At 42.6% G+C, this 14,440-nt stretch overlaps 1 long non-coding RNA gene across 1 annotated transcript; it reads left to right on the top strand.

Moving 5' to 3' along the window:
• Positions 1 to 1,040: 1,040 nt before the first annotated feature.
• On the top strand, positions 1,041 to 2,887 carry LOC119320383. The gene is made up of 3 exons (XR_005154963.1): positions 1,041 to 1,373; positions 2,118 to 2,306; positions 2,548 to 2,887. It is a non-coding gene; the product is annotated as an uncharacterized LOC119320383 (long non-coding RNA).
• The last annotated feature ends 11,553 nt before the right edge of the window (positions 2,888 to 14,440 follow it).

The following is a 14,440-nucleotide window of genomic DNA, read 5'->3' as shown; positions in this document are numbered from 1 at the left end:
GGAGGAAGAGGAGGAGGAAGCCCTGAACCGCCTTGGCGCCCATGTCCCGGCGCGCCGGTGCGTCGCCGGGGGGTATGCCAACGGCGGGTCGTTGCCGCCCTCGAGGTGCGTGAGCACGCCCTCGAGTGTGCGGCCGGGGACGCCCCACCAGAGGTGGCGCCCCTCGCTGTTCTGCCGCCCGCCGACCACCGGCGCGCCGTTGGTGGACGCCAGGCGCTGCTGCTGTCGGCGCTCGAAATACGCCGCCCAGGCAGCGTGGTTGTCGGCGGCGTACTGGGGGAGGGAGCGTTGGGCGTCGGTGAGGGACGCGCGGACGATCTCAACCTCGTCGGCGAAGTACTCCGGCTTCGCCGCGGCGTCGGGCAACGGGGGAATGGGCACCCCCCCCCCCGGCGCTGAGCCTCCATCCCGACGGCCCGGCACGCATGTTCGGCGGCGCCGGGATGTTCGCCTGGAACAGGAGCCAGGACTCCAGAAGGCGGAGCGAACGGCGGCCGAAGCCGTTGGCCGCCGCCTCGTCCCCTGGGAAGCGTTCTGCCATGGCGTCGGCGACGGCGCGCGGGAGAGGCAGGGAGAGGAAGGGGCTGGACGGCGGCGAGGGGCGGGGCTGGTGTGCACAGGAAGTGGAGTGGAGGCCGCTGGCTTTTATAGCCGGGGCCGCGCCGTGTGTACGCGTACGAGTGAGGGGAGGCGTCGGCGCCGCCCCGTGACGCGCCGCCCGTGAAGGAATCAGTGGCAAGGCTGACCGGCGGCAGCCTTGCCATTGATTCCGCGGAAACCGAGGCCGTTGGGGGAAGACGAGGCGCCGGGTCGCTGACGCGGCTGGCCCGCGGCTTCTTCGTGCCAAAACAACTCGCCTCGGCGCCCCCAGCGCGCCGGGTTCGGGCTGGGTCCGTCGGCGCTGTTTTCGGCCCAAGCCGGCGATTTTCGGCGTCCTGGGGACGCGACTGGGCGTTTTTTCGGCGCCGGCGCGAAAAAATCGTGTGGGGAGGCCTTCTTGAGGACGCGGCTGGAGATGCCCTTATACACTTCTTGTGCTCTGCTCCAGCTCGGAGGCACGGCGGCTCTTGTTGAACCTCAGCGGCCCGGCGCTCCCGCTGCATATCAGACACGCGGCAGCTCCCGCTGCAGCTCAGAGGCGCGGCGGCTCCTGTTGAACCTCAGCGGCCCGGCGCTCCCACTGCATATCGGACACGCGGCAGCTCCGGCTGCAGCACGGAGGCTCCAGCTGCATCTCGGTGGGGCGGCGGCTCCCGGCGGCCCTAGCAGACACGGGGGGATCCCAACTGAATCTCGAGGGAAGACCGTGACCGGCGATGAAGCTCCTCGCATCACCTCCGCCGCCGCTGTTCCCATCCACTGCCACCGTTCAGGTTCGTGCGTGTCCACCCTAGGAATTCCATAGTTGCATCAGTTGGGAATTGGCCATGCCGCTGAGGACCTGTGCTGTTTGCTGCACCTAAAAACAGCGGTAGCAGCAGTATGCTGCTTGCTGCGCCGTTACCATCAGATGAATAGGAAATCAACAGTATTAGGCATGTGTAACATTCCCTATTAGCCAGAAAATACTTGTGGTGCATGACATTTATGCACATATCAATCTTGGCTGCAAATAAACATGGATAATTAGTAACCAGCTATCGTCCGCGGCTCCGCGCATGCCAATCCTTAGTCGGACAAAACTTGTGGTACATGCCATTGCTAATTCCAGGACAAAAAAGGGGTGCATGCCACTCCCTGTATTATGTTGTTCTTCAAAATGACAATGTGTGCACAGTTCTTGTGTACATTGCTTTTTTATGAGAGTTTTTCTGTACTACATTCGTGGTGACAACAAAACCGAAAAAATGTCTAGATGCTGAAGAGTATATTTTCTTATAGAAGCTGAAAAATGTCTTTGTTCAATTTGACTCAGGCTAAACACGAAGCTCCAGCTTCTATAGATATCCTCTATAGCTATCAATTATCATCTGCATTCATCTAATTTCTCTTATTATGATGGATGGTTGTGGCCGGAATTGAAAATCCTCATTAAGATTTAGATGTACAGGGTAAGAATGCCGAGAAAGAATAGGAATTTCAATAGGTCATGTGTTGGATGGCAATCTTATTTTCAGGTTTGTTCATTACTCACCTGCTTCGCTACAAGTGTGGTGTCCGATTTTCTGCGGACGACAAGTATCTAAGACGATTGGAGGTTCTTGCTGCGTTGTATTGTTGCTGCTCCTGTTAATGCACATGTATCCGACAAAAAATCATACAGGGTGCCCAAACGCAGCTGTTGAGTAAATGCATACATAGTCATGGTATGTCCTCCCTACTCAATCGGCCGGACATGTATTACTTTTTCTCCTTTTTTTAGCTTTAAAGATCACTTTACTGAACTCTCCATGCTTTTCACTATATAAGCATGGATGACTAGCATAGTTGATTATTAGTTCAAATTATTTTTCCTACGAAAATGAGGATCAATGGCTTTATGCATGCTTCCCATTAATAGTTGTACAATTAAGGAAGAATTGCTGCAACCCGACCCTGTCGTCGCAGGGTTGCCTACGCCGTGGGTCCGCCGGCCGGCCATGAGGAGCTCGCACGCCCGGAAGAAGCCACTTGCGAAGTCGCGATGCCATAGCAAGCTAGCGCACGGCATGGAATCAGAATCCGCCCTATGGCAGCCCAGGATATATAAAAAAAGGAAATTGCTAGAAAGGAAGTAGAATAAATTCCCCTGTTATTAGGCAAAAAAGGAAGGAATTTAAAATAAGAAATAAATTCCGTTAGAAATTAAAATGCTAGCCTGTGGAGGAGCTCTTGGCAAGCAACCATGTTTCGGAATCTCATTGTAATGTTGTTTTCAATGTCCTATGAGGTCCATATATATTATGCTTTTGGCCATGTTATAATTTGTTATGAGGTATGAATTATTTAGGGCGGGGCCGTATGAATGTCAAGTTAACAACTTTTGATTTGTAACCAATGAGATCCGACGTTTTGCATATTTTTAGGACTTCTACAAATCCAAGAAAATATTTGTAATGGTGTGTCAAATTGTGATCAAACCGTTGTTCTTGAGCGCATGGACTCTGAAGGACCAATAACCAACTAGGTCATAAACACTTTGTAATTTTTTAATGGATCACATCCAATATTATGCGTACTTATTTGATCTAAGGTTATTTTTTAATAACTTTAATGTTCTTTTTTGTCGCGAATGAACTGATGAGCCGGCAGTCCAACCGGTGAGTCGTTCGTTCAGTTTTTAAGACTATGGTTAGATGGCCATGGAGGAAGAGCACGCCATAATTCGCTGCTGGAAACATACCCAAGTTCATGTTAGAGATGAAGGAGGACGGTGGCGGCAGTGAAGTGTATGTAGTTTGTGTTGACTCAAGTAATTGATGTCCTCCCTGCTTAACTTGATTTGTATTAATAATAATTATTATGTGCTCTGATTTGTTAAGACATGATTGGTGTTGAAGCACGTGTGAAGATGTCAGTGAAGATGTATGTGACGGTTGCAAAGTAGAGTGTGATGACCAAGCTCACCGCCTTGGGATTGATCACATTTGTTGTAATAGGTGGGCAAGTGACCACCATCATGATGACGCAGGAGAAATGGCAACGAAGATGATTCGCTAGAGGTCTGTCTTTGAGTTTGTTTCTCCCGTTGCAACGCACGGGCATTTGTGCTAGTTGAGAATAACACATCTAGCATGGAAAATATTAGCCATCCTTCACCGCTCCGCGAGCGAAACAAACACACAAAAGAGAAGTTTATTTTAAAAATTAGAGATGGCACATGCAAATTTGCTTAGAACGGCAAAAGAATACCACAAATAGGTAGATATAGTGGCCTCATGTGGCAAAACTGGTTTAATGGATTTTGGACGCACAAGTAGAGGTCATACTTAGTGCAAAATGAAAGCTAGTAAAAGATTGGGAAGCGACCAACCAAGAAACGAATAATTTCATAAGCAAGCATTAAACATAATTAACACCGAATAATGCACCACAAGTAGGATATAATTTTCATTCTATGATTATTGACTTTCGTGCATGCATAGGGAATCACAAGCCTTAACACCAGTATTCTTACTAGAGCACAATTACTCATCAACATCACTCACATATCACATCATCATATCTCAAAACTATTGCTAATTAAGAATCAAATTTATTTTGTCCAATGATCTTCATGACATTTTTTTATTCTTTTATCCTTCTTGGATATCTATCACTTTGGAACTAATTTTCATGTGTTGCTTTTCATAACCTCAAACAAATATAAGTGAAGATCATGAGCATAACAAATTTTCTTTCTCTCAAAATAATTTAAGTGAAGCAAGAGAGAATTTCTGCAAAATTTTACTAACTTTCAAATAAATCTAAGTGAAGCAAGCGAGCATTTCTTCAAAAATAACAAAGCACACCATGCTAAAAAAGATATAAGTGAAGCACTAGAGCAAGTCCTAGCTCATAAAAGATTTAAGTGAAGCATTGAGAGCAATTCTAACAAGTCATGATATAATTTTGGCTCTCTCAAAAATGTGTGTCCAGCAAGGATTGATGACTTAAAACAAAAAATAAAACAAGCAAAGACACATGTCATACAAGACGCTCCAAGCAAAACACATATCATGTGACGAATAAAAATATAGCCTCGAGTAAAATACCGATAGTTGTTGGAAGAAAGCGGGGATGCCACTCGAGGGCATCCCCAAGCTTAGTTGGTTGCTCATTCTTTGATAATAGCTTGGGATGTCGGGGCATCCCCAAGCTTAGGCTCTTACATCCTCCCTTCATCCATAGTAAGATAACCCAAAACTTTAAAACTTCAATCACACAAAACTCAACAAAACCTTCACGAGATCCGTTAGTGTAAGAAAAATAAACCACTACTATAAGTGTTGTATCAAACCAATTCTTATTTTGTATTATATCTACTGTATTCCAACTTTTCTATGGAAAAAACTCATCATAGAAAACCATAGAGCCATCAAAATAAGCACACAACACAAAGAAAACAGAACAGTCTGTAGCAATCTGATTTAAACGAATACTTATGTAACTCCAAAAATTCTACCAAAATAGGATGACCAGGGTAATTTGTATATTAATCTTCTGAAAAAAGAATCAGGGCAAAAGCTCTTTCTGAATAAAAATGAGAATTAATTTCGTGAGCACAAAGTTTCTGTCTTTTTCAGCAAGATCATACAACTATCACCCAAGAAGGTCCTATTGGTTCTACTTGGCTCAAACACTAATTAAAACATAAAAAAGCAAAATCATAACAGTAGCATAATTGTGTTAACACTCAAGAACAGAAAGCTAAAAGCAAAAATAAATTTTATTCATTGGGTTGCCTCCCAACAAGCGCTGTAGTTTTAAGCGCTATAGTTTTACGCCCTTAGCTAGGCATAAAGCAAGGATCTAAGTTTTGTCATCCTTCTTCTTCCTAATTTTCTTTGATGTATTTTCATCATGGGGTTTTGTAAACACAACACAAAACATATTATCATGGAAACCTTAGCATTCCTTAGTTGGTTTTCATCATAACCCCTTTGATTTCCCGCAACAATCCAAGAGTAGTGTTGTTAACATTATTAAAAACTTGTTGGATTATGTCTAGAACAGGGACTTCCTTCTTGAGATTCTCATCAAAGATTTTATTATCCCCAAGAAAATGTCTCAAATCATAGTCAGTATTGTAAAGAATTTCATCTACCACTGGTTTTTCACGATTCATACCATAAAAGTCAAATATTTCTCTAGCTTCCCAAATTATGTAGTCAAACTCATTCATAAGAACGAGAGTGGCCAACTTTTTAGCCCTAGTATTCTTTATATCGGGGAGCTCAAAAAACAATCTTTGCAAAGTTGGATGGGTACGAATAAATTTACTTTCAAGTTTCAGAACTAGTGCTGAAATAGCATCCGCATAAGATCTAGTAGTTTTAAGTATAGGAGCATCATCAAGACTTAGATTCCCAACACAATTCAAAAATTCTAGACTACATTTTTTTCCCATAACGTTCCCTTGCCCCAAGATAAAAGTTTTAGCATCCAGATTGCCTGTACGTCCAATCTTAGAAGTCAATCCATCATCTGCCGGTGCCATACCAAAATCACTCATGACTGCAAGCAAAGAATAGATCTGATGAGAAAATGGCGAACAGAAAAAGAGAGGCGAATAACACGGCAAATTTTTGTGAAGTGGGGGAGAGGAAAACGAGAGGCAAATGGCAAATAATGTAAATTGCAAGGAGATGAGATTGTGATTAGGAACCTGGTTATGATGAAGATCCTCCCCGGCAACGGCACCAGAAATTCTCCTTGATGGTAGCTGCAACTACGTCGGTATTTCCCCGGAGAGGGAGGGATGATGTAGCACAGCAACAGTAGGTATTTCCCTCAGTTATGAAACCAAGGTATCGAACCAGTAGGAAGACCAAGCAACACAACGTAAACAGCACCTGCACACAAACAACAACACCTCGCAACCCAACGAGTTAAAGGGGTTGTCAATCCCTTTCGGGGTACGGCGCCTCAAGATAGGCAAGTGGACGTGAGGTAACTTGTAGTAGATCGATAGATCGAACGCCAAATAAAATAAATAAAGATAAATGCAGCAAGGTATTTCTGTATTTTTTGGTTTAATAGATCTGAATAAAAATGCAAAGGAAAAGTAGATCGCAAGGCAAATATATGAGAAAGAAGACCCGTGGGTCGTAGGTTTCACTAGTGGCTTCTCTCGAGAAAAATAGCAAACCGTGGGTAAACAAATTACGGTTGGGCAATTGATAGACACTACTAGAATCAGGAACATTGACGTCAGCCGCTTCTTTGCCGTCAGCTAGCTGATGGCAAAGAGGGTCTTTGCCATCAGCTTGAAGAAACCTGACGGCAAAGAAGCAGCTGACGACAAAGAAAGTGTTTGCCGTCAGCTCCGTCTTTGCCGTCAGCTGGCTGACGTCATAGAACCTTTGTCGTCCGCTAGCCGATGGCAAAGAGGCAGGGTGGGCCGAAATGGAGGGGCAGCTAACGGCCACTTTCTTTGTCGTTCGCTAGCTGATGGCAAAGAAACTTTGCCGTCCGGTAGCAGACGGCAACGAAAGTGGCCGTTCTAACGTCCGTTAGCTAGGCTATTTGCCACCAGCTAGCGTACGGCAAAGAGCCTAGCCCTATATGTATCAAAATGCTCGCATCCTACCCCTCTCTCTCCCTCTCCCCTCGTCCCAACCCTGCGCCGCCGCCCCGCCCCGCCCCCCTCACCGCTGATACGTCTCCAATGTATCTATAATTTTTGATTGTTACATGCTATTATATTATCTATTTTGGATGTTTAATGGGCTTTAATATGCTCTTTTATATTATTTTTGGGACTAACCTACTAACCGGAGGCCCAGTGCCAGTTGTTGTTTTTTTTGCCTATTTCAGTGTTTCGCAGAAAAGGAATATCAAACGAAATCCAAACGGAACGAAACCTTCGCGAGGATCTTGCTTGGAACAAATGCAATCCAGGAGACTTGGAGTGGAAGTCAGAGACGCAACAAGGCGGCCACGAGGCAGGAGGGCGCGCCCAGGGGGGTAGGCACGCCCCATCCTCGTGGGCCCCTCGTAGCTCCACCAACCTACTTCTTTCGCCTATATATACTCTTATACCCTGAAAACATCCAGGGGAGCCACGAAACCACTTTTCCACCCCCGCAACCTTCTGTACCCGTGAGATCCCATCTTGGGGCCTTTTCCGGCAATCTGTCGGAGGGGGATTCGATCACGGAGGGCTTCTACATCAACACAGTAGCCTCTCCGATGATGTGTGAGTAGTTTACCACAGACCTTCGGGTCCATAGTTATTAGCTAGATGGCTTCTTCTCTCTCTTTGGTTCTCAATGCAAAGTTCTCCTCGATGTTCTTGGAGATCTATTCAATGTAATACTTTTTGCGGTGTGTTTGTCAAGATCCGGTGAATTGTCGGTTTATGATCAAGATTATCTATGAACAATATTTGATTCTTCTCTGAATTCTTATATGCATGATTTGATATCTTTGCAAGTCTCTTCGAATTATCGGTTTAGTTTGGCCTACTAGATTGATCTTTCTTCCAATGGGAGAAGTGCTTAGCTTTGGGTTCAATCTTGCGGTGCTCGATCCTAGTGACAGAAAGGGAACCGACACGTATTGTATTGTTGCCATCGAGGATAAAAAGATGGGGTTTATATTATATTGCTTGAGTTTATCCCTCTACATCATGTCATCTTGCTTAATGCGTTACTCTGTTCTTATGAACTTAATACTCTAGATGCATGCTGGATAGCGGTCGATGTGTGGAGTAATAGTAGTAGATGCAGAATTGTTTCGGTCTACTTGACACGGACGTGATGCCTATGTTCATGATCATGCCTAGATATTCTCATAACTATGCGCTTTTCTATCAATTGCTTGGCAGTAATTTGTTCATCCACCGTAATATATGCTATCATGAGAGAAGCCACTAGTGAAACATATGGCCCTCGGGTCTACTTTACATCATATAAGTTTCCGATCTATAATTCTAGTTTAATATTTATTTTGCAATCTTTATTTTTTTAATCTAGATAACAAAAATACCAAAAATATTTATCTTATTATCTTTATAAGATCTCACTTTTGCAAGTGGCCGTGAAGGGATTGACAACCCCTTTATCGCGTTGGTTGCAAGGTTCTTGATTGTTTGTGCAGGTACTAAGAGATTTGTGTGTAGTCTCCTACTAGATTGATACCTTGGTTCTCAAAAACTAAGGGAAATACTTACGCTACTTTGCTGCATCACCCTTTCCTCTTCAAGGGAAAACCAGCGCATGCTCAAGAGGTAGCAAGAAGGAGTTCTGGCGCCGTTGCCGGGGAGATCTACGCCAAGTCAAGACATACCAAGTACCCATCATAAATTCTTCTCCCTCGCATTACATTATTTGCCATTCGCCTCACGTTTTCCTCTCCCACACCTCTAAAACAATTTTTGAAAACCTTTGCCTTTTCTTTGCCCTTCTTCCATTCTATCTTGTGTTACCATGTGCCTTCTTTTTGCTTGCATCTTTGCTTGCTAAGAGTTTATGGATCCTCATCCCCTTGCTAATCTTTTTAAGAGATCCAATTATGATGAACCAATTGCTAGTGAGTTTTGTGCACTAGATTATCTTTATGAGGCTTTGCTTGAAATTCATGAATCTGAAAATTGTGATGAAGTGTTGAAAGAAGAAACTTATGAAGTGATTCAAGATAGCTCCTTGAATGAAAAGCATGATTGCAATGATATTGTTATAAATTCTATTAATGTCAATTGTGTTAATGATATGCAAAACCCTAAGCTTGGGGATCCTAGTTTTGCTATGTCCACTACTTGTTGCAATGATCATGATTGGGGTGATTTCTTCTTACAATCTTGAAAATTTATTTAAGCCCCATGATGAATATGAGATTGATAATAATGTTTGCAATAATACTGAAAGTGGGTTTGGAATAGTGTCAACTTTAGATCCCACATATTTGGATAATGTTCAATCTTATGAAGTTTTTGATAAAAGTGGGTTTGGAGAGGTCATGACTTTAGTTAATGATATTCCCACTATTTTGGAAGAGTGTCAACTTTGCATGCATGTGGATCATGTAGAGAAAATTTCTTGTGAGAGCTATCTTGTTGAACTTGAATATGATCCCACATGTAATTATTATGAGAGAGGAAAATATGGTTGTAAGATGCCTATGTAGGAAGTATGTTAGACTTAGATGTGTTTTTCATATGCTATATGATGCTCTCTTTGTGCTTCAATTCTTGTCTTTCATGTGAGCATCATCAAAATTATCAATGCCAAGCTAGGGGTGTTAAACGATAACGCTTGTTGGAAGGCAACCCATTTTTATTTTTGTTCCTTGCTTTTTGTTCCTATTTAGTAATAAATAATTCATCTAGCCTCTGTTTAGATGTCTTTTTATGTTTTAATTAGTGTTTGTGCCAAGTAGAACCTTTGGGAAGACTTGGGTGAAGTCTTTGCGATCTTACTGTAAAAAACAGGAACTTTAGCGCTCACGAGATTAGCTGCCATTTTTTTTACTGGAGAGTGCTTTTAGGTTGATTCTTTTGGCAGATGATTAATGGACAAATTCCTCACGTCCACCAATTTATTTCAGAATTTTTGGAGTTCCAGAAGTATTCGATTAAGTCAGATTACTACAGACTGTTCTGTTTTTGACAGATTCTGTTTTTCGTGCTTATTTTGATGAATCTATGGCTAGTATCGGGGGGTATGAACCATAGAGAAGTTGGAATGCAGTAGGTTTAACACCAATATAAATAAAGAATGAGTTCATTACAGTACCTTAAAGTGGTGGTTTGTTTTCTTACACTAACGAAACTCATGAGATTTTCTGTTTAAGTTTTGTGTTGTGAAGTTTTCAAGTTTTTGGGTAAAAATTTGTTGGATTTTGGAATAAGGAGTGGCAAGAGGCTAAGCTTGGAGATGCCCAAGGTACCCAAGGTAAAATTCAAGGACAACTAAAAGCCTAAGCTTGGGGATGCCCCGGAAGGCATCCCCTCTTTCGTCTTCGTCTATCGGTAACTTTACTTGAGGCTATATTTTATTCACCACATGATATGTGTTTTGCTTGGAGCAGTCTTGTATGATTTGAGTCTTTGCTTTTTAGTTTAGCACAATCATCCTTGCTGTACACACCTTTTGGGAAAGACACACATGAATCGGAATTTATTAGAATACTCTATGTGCTTCACATATATCTTTTGAGCTAGATAATTTTGCTCTAGTGCTTCACTTATATCTTTTAGAGCACGGTGGTGGTTTTATTTTATAGAAATTATTGATCTCTCATGCTTAACTTATATTATTTTGGGAGTCTTTTAGAACAACATGGTAATTTGCTTTGGCTATAAAATTAGTCCTAATATGATGGGCATCCAAGATGGGTATAATAAAAACTTCCATATAGAGTGCATTGAATACTATGAGAAGTTTGATACTTGATGATTGTTTTGAGATATGAAGATGGTAATATTAGAGTCGTGCTAGTTGAGTAATTTTGAATTTTAGGAATACTTGTGTTGGAGTTTGCAAGTCCTGTAGCATGCACGTATGGTAACCGTTGTGTAACAAATTTGAAGCATGAGGTGTTTCTTTGATTGTCCTCCTTATGAGTGGCGGTTGGGGACGAGCCATGGTCTTTTTCTACCAATCTATCCCCCTAGGAGCAAGCATGTAGTGCTTGGCTTTGATGACTTGTAGATTTTTGCAATATGTATGTGAGTTCTTTATGACTAATGTTGAGTCCATGGATTATATGCACTCTCGCCCTTCCATCATTGCTAGCCTCTTCGGTACCGTGCATTGCCCTTTCTCACCTTGGGAGTTGGTGCAAACTTCCCCGGTGCATCCAAACCCCATGATATGATTATGCTCTATCACACATAAGCCTCCTTATATCTTCCTCAAAACAGCCACCATACCTACCTATTATGGCATTTCCATAGCTATTCCGAGATATGTTGCCATGCAACTTTCCACCGTTCCGTTTATTATGACATGATTCATCATTGTCATATTGCCTTGCATGATCATGTAGTTGACATCGTATTTGTGGCAAGACCACCATGCATAATTTTTCATACATGTCATTCTTGATTCATTGCACATCCCGGTACACCGCCGGAGGCACTCATATAGAGTCATATTTTGTTCTGTATCGAGTTGTAATCCTTGAGTTGTAAATAAATAGAAGTGTGATGATCATCATTATTAGAGCATTGTCCCGTGTGAGAAAATAAAAAAAAAGGCAAAAAAAAGAGAAGGCCCAAAAAAAGAGATAAAGGCCAAAAAAAGAGAGAAGGCCCAAAGAAATGAGAGAAAAAGAGAGAAGGTACAATGCTACTATCCTTTTTTCACACTTGTGCTACAAAGTAGCACCATGATCTTAATGATAGAGAGTCTCTTATTTTGTCACTTCCATATACTAGTGGGAATTTTTCATTATAGAACTTGGCTCGTATATTCCAACAATGGGCTTCCTCAAATGCCCTAGGTCTTCGTGAGCAAGCAAGTTGGATGCACACCCACTTAGTTTCTTTTGTTGAGCTTTCATACATTTATAGCTCTAGTGCATCCGTTGCATGGCAATCCCTACTCCTCGCATTGACATCAATTGATGGGCATCTCCATAGCCCGTTGATTAGCCGCACCGATGTGAGACTTCCTTTTTTGTCTTCTCCACACAACCTCCATCATCGTATTCTATTCCACCCATAGTGCTATGTCCATGGCTCGCGCTCATGTATTGCGTGAAAGTTGAAAAAGTTTGAGAATACTAAAGTATGAAACAATTGCTTGGCTTGTCATCGGGGTTGTGAATGATGAGAGCATTTTGCGTGATGAAAATGAAGCATGGCCAAACTATATGATTTTGTAGGGATGAGCTTTCTTTGGCTATGTTATTTTGAGAAGACATAATTGCTTGATTAGTATGCTTGAAGTATTATTATTTTTATGTCAATATTAAACTTTTGTCTTGAATCTTTCGGATTTGAACATTCATGCCACAATAAAGAAAATGACATTGAAAATTATGTTAGGTAGCATTCCACATCAAAAATTCTGTTTTTATCATTTACCTACTCGAGGACGAGCAGGAATTAAGCTTGGGGATGCTGATACGTCTCCAACGTATCTATAATTTTGACTGCTCCATGCTATTATATTATTTATTTTGGATGTTTAATGGGCTTTAATATGTTCTTTTATATTATTTTTGGGACTAACCTATTAACCGGAGGTCCAGTGCCAGTTGTTTTTTTTTGCCTATTTCAGTGTTTCACAGAAAAGGAATATCAAACGGAATCCAAACAGAACGAAACCTTCGCAAGGATCTTTCTTGGAACAAACGCAATCCAGAAAACTTGGAGTGGAAGTCAAAGACGCAACAAAGTGGCCACGAGGCAGGAGGGCGCGCCTAGGGGGGTAGGGGCGCCCCCACCCTCGTGGGCCCCTCGTAGCTCCACCGACCTACTTCTTTCGCCTATATATACTCTTATACCCTAAAAACATCAGGGGGAGCCACGAAACCACTTTTTCACTACCGCAACCTTATGTACCCGTGAGATCCCATCTTGGGGCCTTTTCCGGCAATCTGCCGGAGGGGGATTCGATCACGGAGGGCTTCTACATCAACACCATAGCCTCTTCGATGACGTGTGAGTAGTTTACCACAGACCTTTGGGTCCATAGTTATTAGCTAGATGGCTTCTTCTCTCTCTTTGGTTCTCAATACAAAGTTCTCCTTGATGTTCTTGGAGATCTATTCGATGTAATACTTTTTGCGGTGTGTTTGTCGAGATCCGATGTATTGTCAGTTTATGATCAAGATTATCTATGAACAATAATTGATTCTTCTCTGAATTTTAATATGCATGATTTGATATCTTTGCAAGTCTCTTCGAATTATCGGTTTAGTTTGGCCTACTAGATTGATCTTTCTTGCAATGGGAGAAGTGCTTAGCTTTAGGTTCAATCTTGTGGTGCTCGATCCCAGTGACAGAAAGGGAACCAACATGTATTGTATTGTTGTCATCGAGGATAAAAAGATGGGGTTTGTATCATATTGCTTGAGTTTATCCCTCTATATCATGTCATCTTGCTTAATGCGTTACTCTGTTCTTATGAACTTAATACTCTAGATGCATGCTGGATAGCGGTTGATGTGTGGAGTAATAGTAGTAGATGCAGAATTGTTCCGGTCTACTTGACACGGACGTGATGCCTATGTTCATGATCATGCCTAGATATTCTCATAACTATGCGCTTTTCTATCAATTGATCGGCAGTAATTTGTTCACCCACCGTAATATATGCTATAATGAGAGAAGCCACTAGTGAAACGTATGGCCCCTGGGTCTACTTTACATCATGTAAGTTTCCGATCTATAATTCTAGTTTACTATTTATTTTGCAATCTTTATTTTCCAATTTATATAACAAAAATACCAAAAATATTTATCTTGTTATCTTTATCAGATCTCACTTTTGCAAGTGCCTGTGAAGGGATTGACAACCCCTTTATCGCGTTGGTTGCAAGGTTCTTGATTGTTTGTGCAGGTACTAGGCGATTTGTGTGTAGTCTCCTACTGGATTGATACCTTGGTTCTCAAAAACTGAGGGAAATACTTATGCTACTTTGCTGCATCACCCTTTCCTCTTCAAGGGAAAACCAACGCATGCTCAAGAGGTAGCAGCCACCACCCCTCCCCGGCCGCCCCCTCGCCGCGCCGCCCCGGCCGCCCCACCCTGCGCCGCCCCGTTTTAGAGTATTAGGTAATTGCTTAAGCTCAAACACGGGATCACCTTGGGTGGTGGAGGATGTCCGAGGATTTCAACAGGCAAATTTTGTTTCAAAATAGGCCCTT

Source organism: Triticum dicoccoides, chromosome 1B (assembly GCF_002162155.2).
Source record: "Triticum dicoccoides isolate Atlit2015 ecotype Zavitan chromosome 1B, WEW_v2.0, whole genome shotgun sequence".
NCBI classification, from domain to species: Eukaryota; Viridiplantae; Streptophyta; class Magnoliopsida; order Poales; family Poaceae; genus Triticum; species Triticum dicoccoides.
Note: the sequence above shows the minus strand (reverse complement) of the source record. Positions and strands in the feature narration are given on the sequence as shown.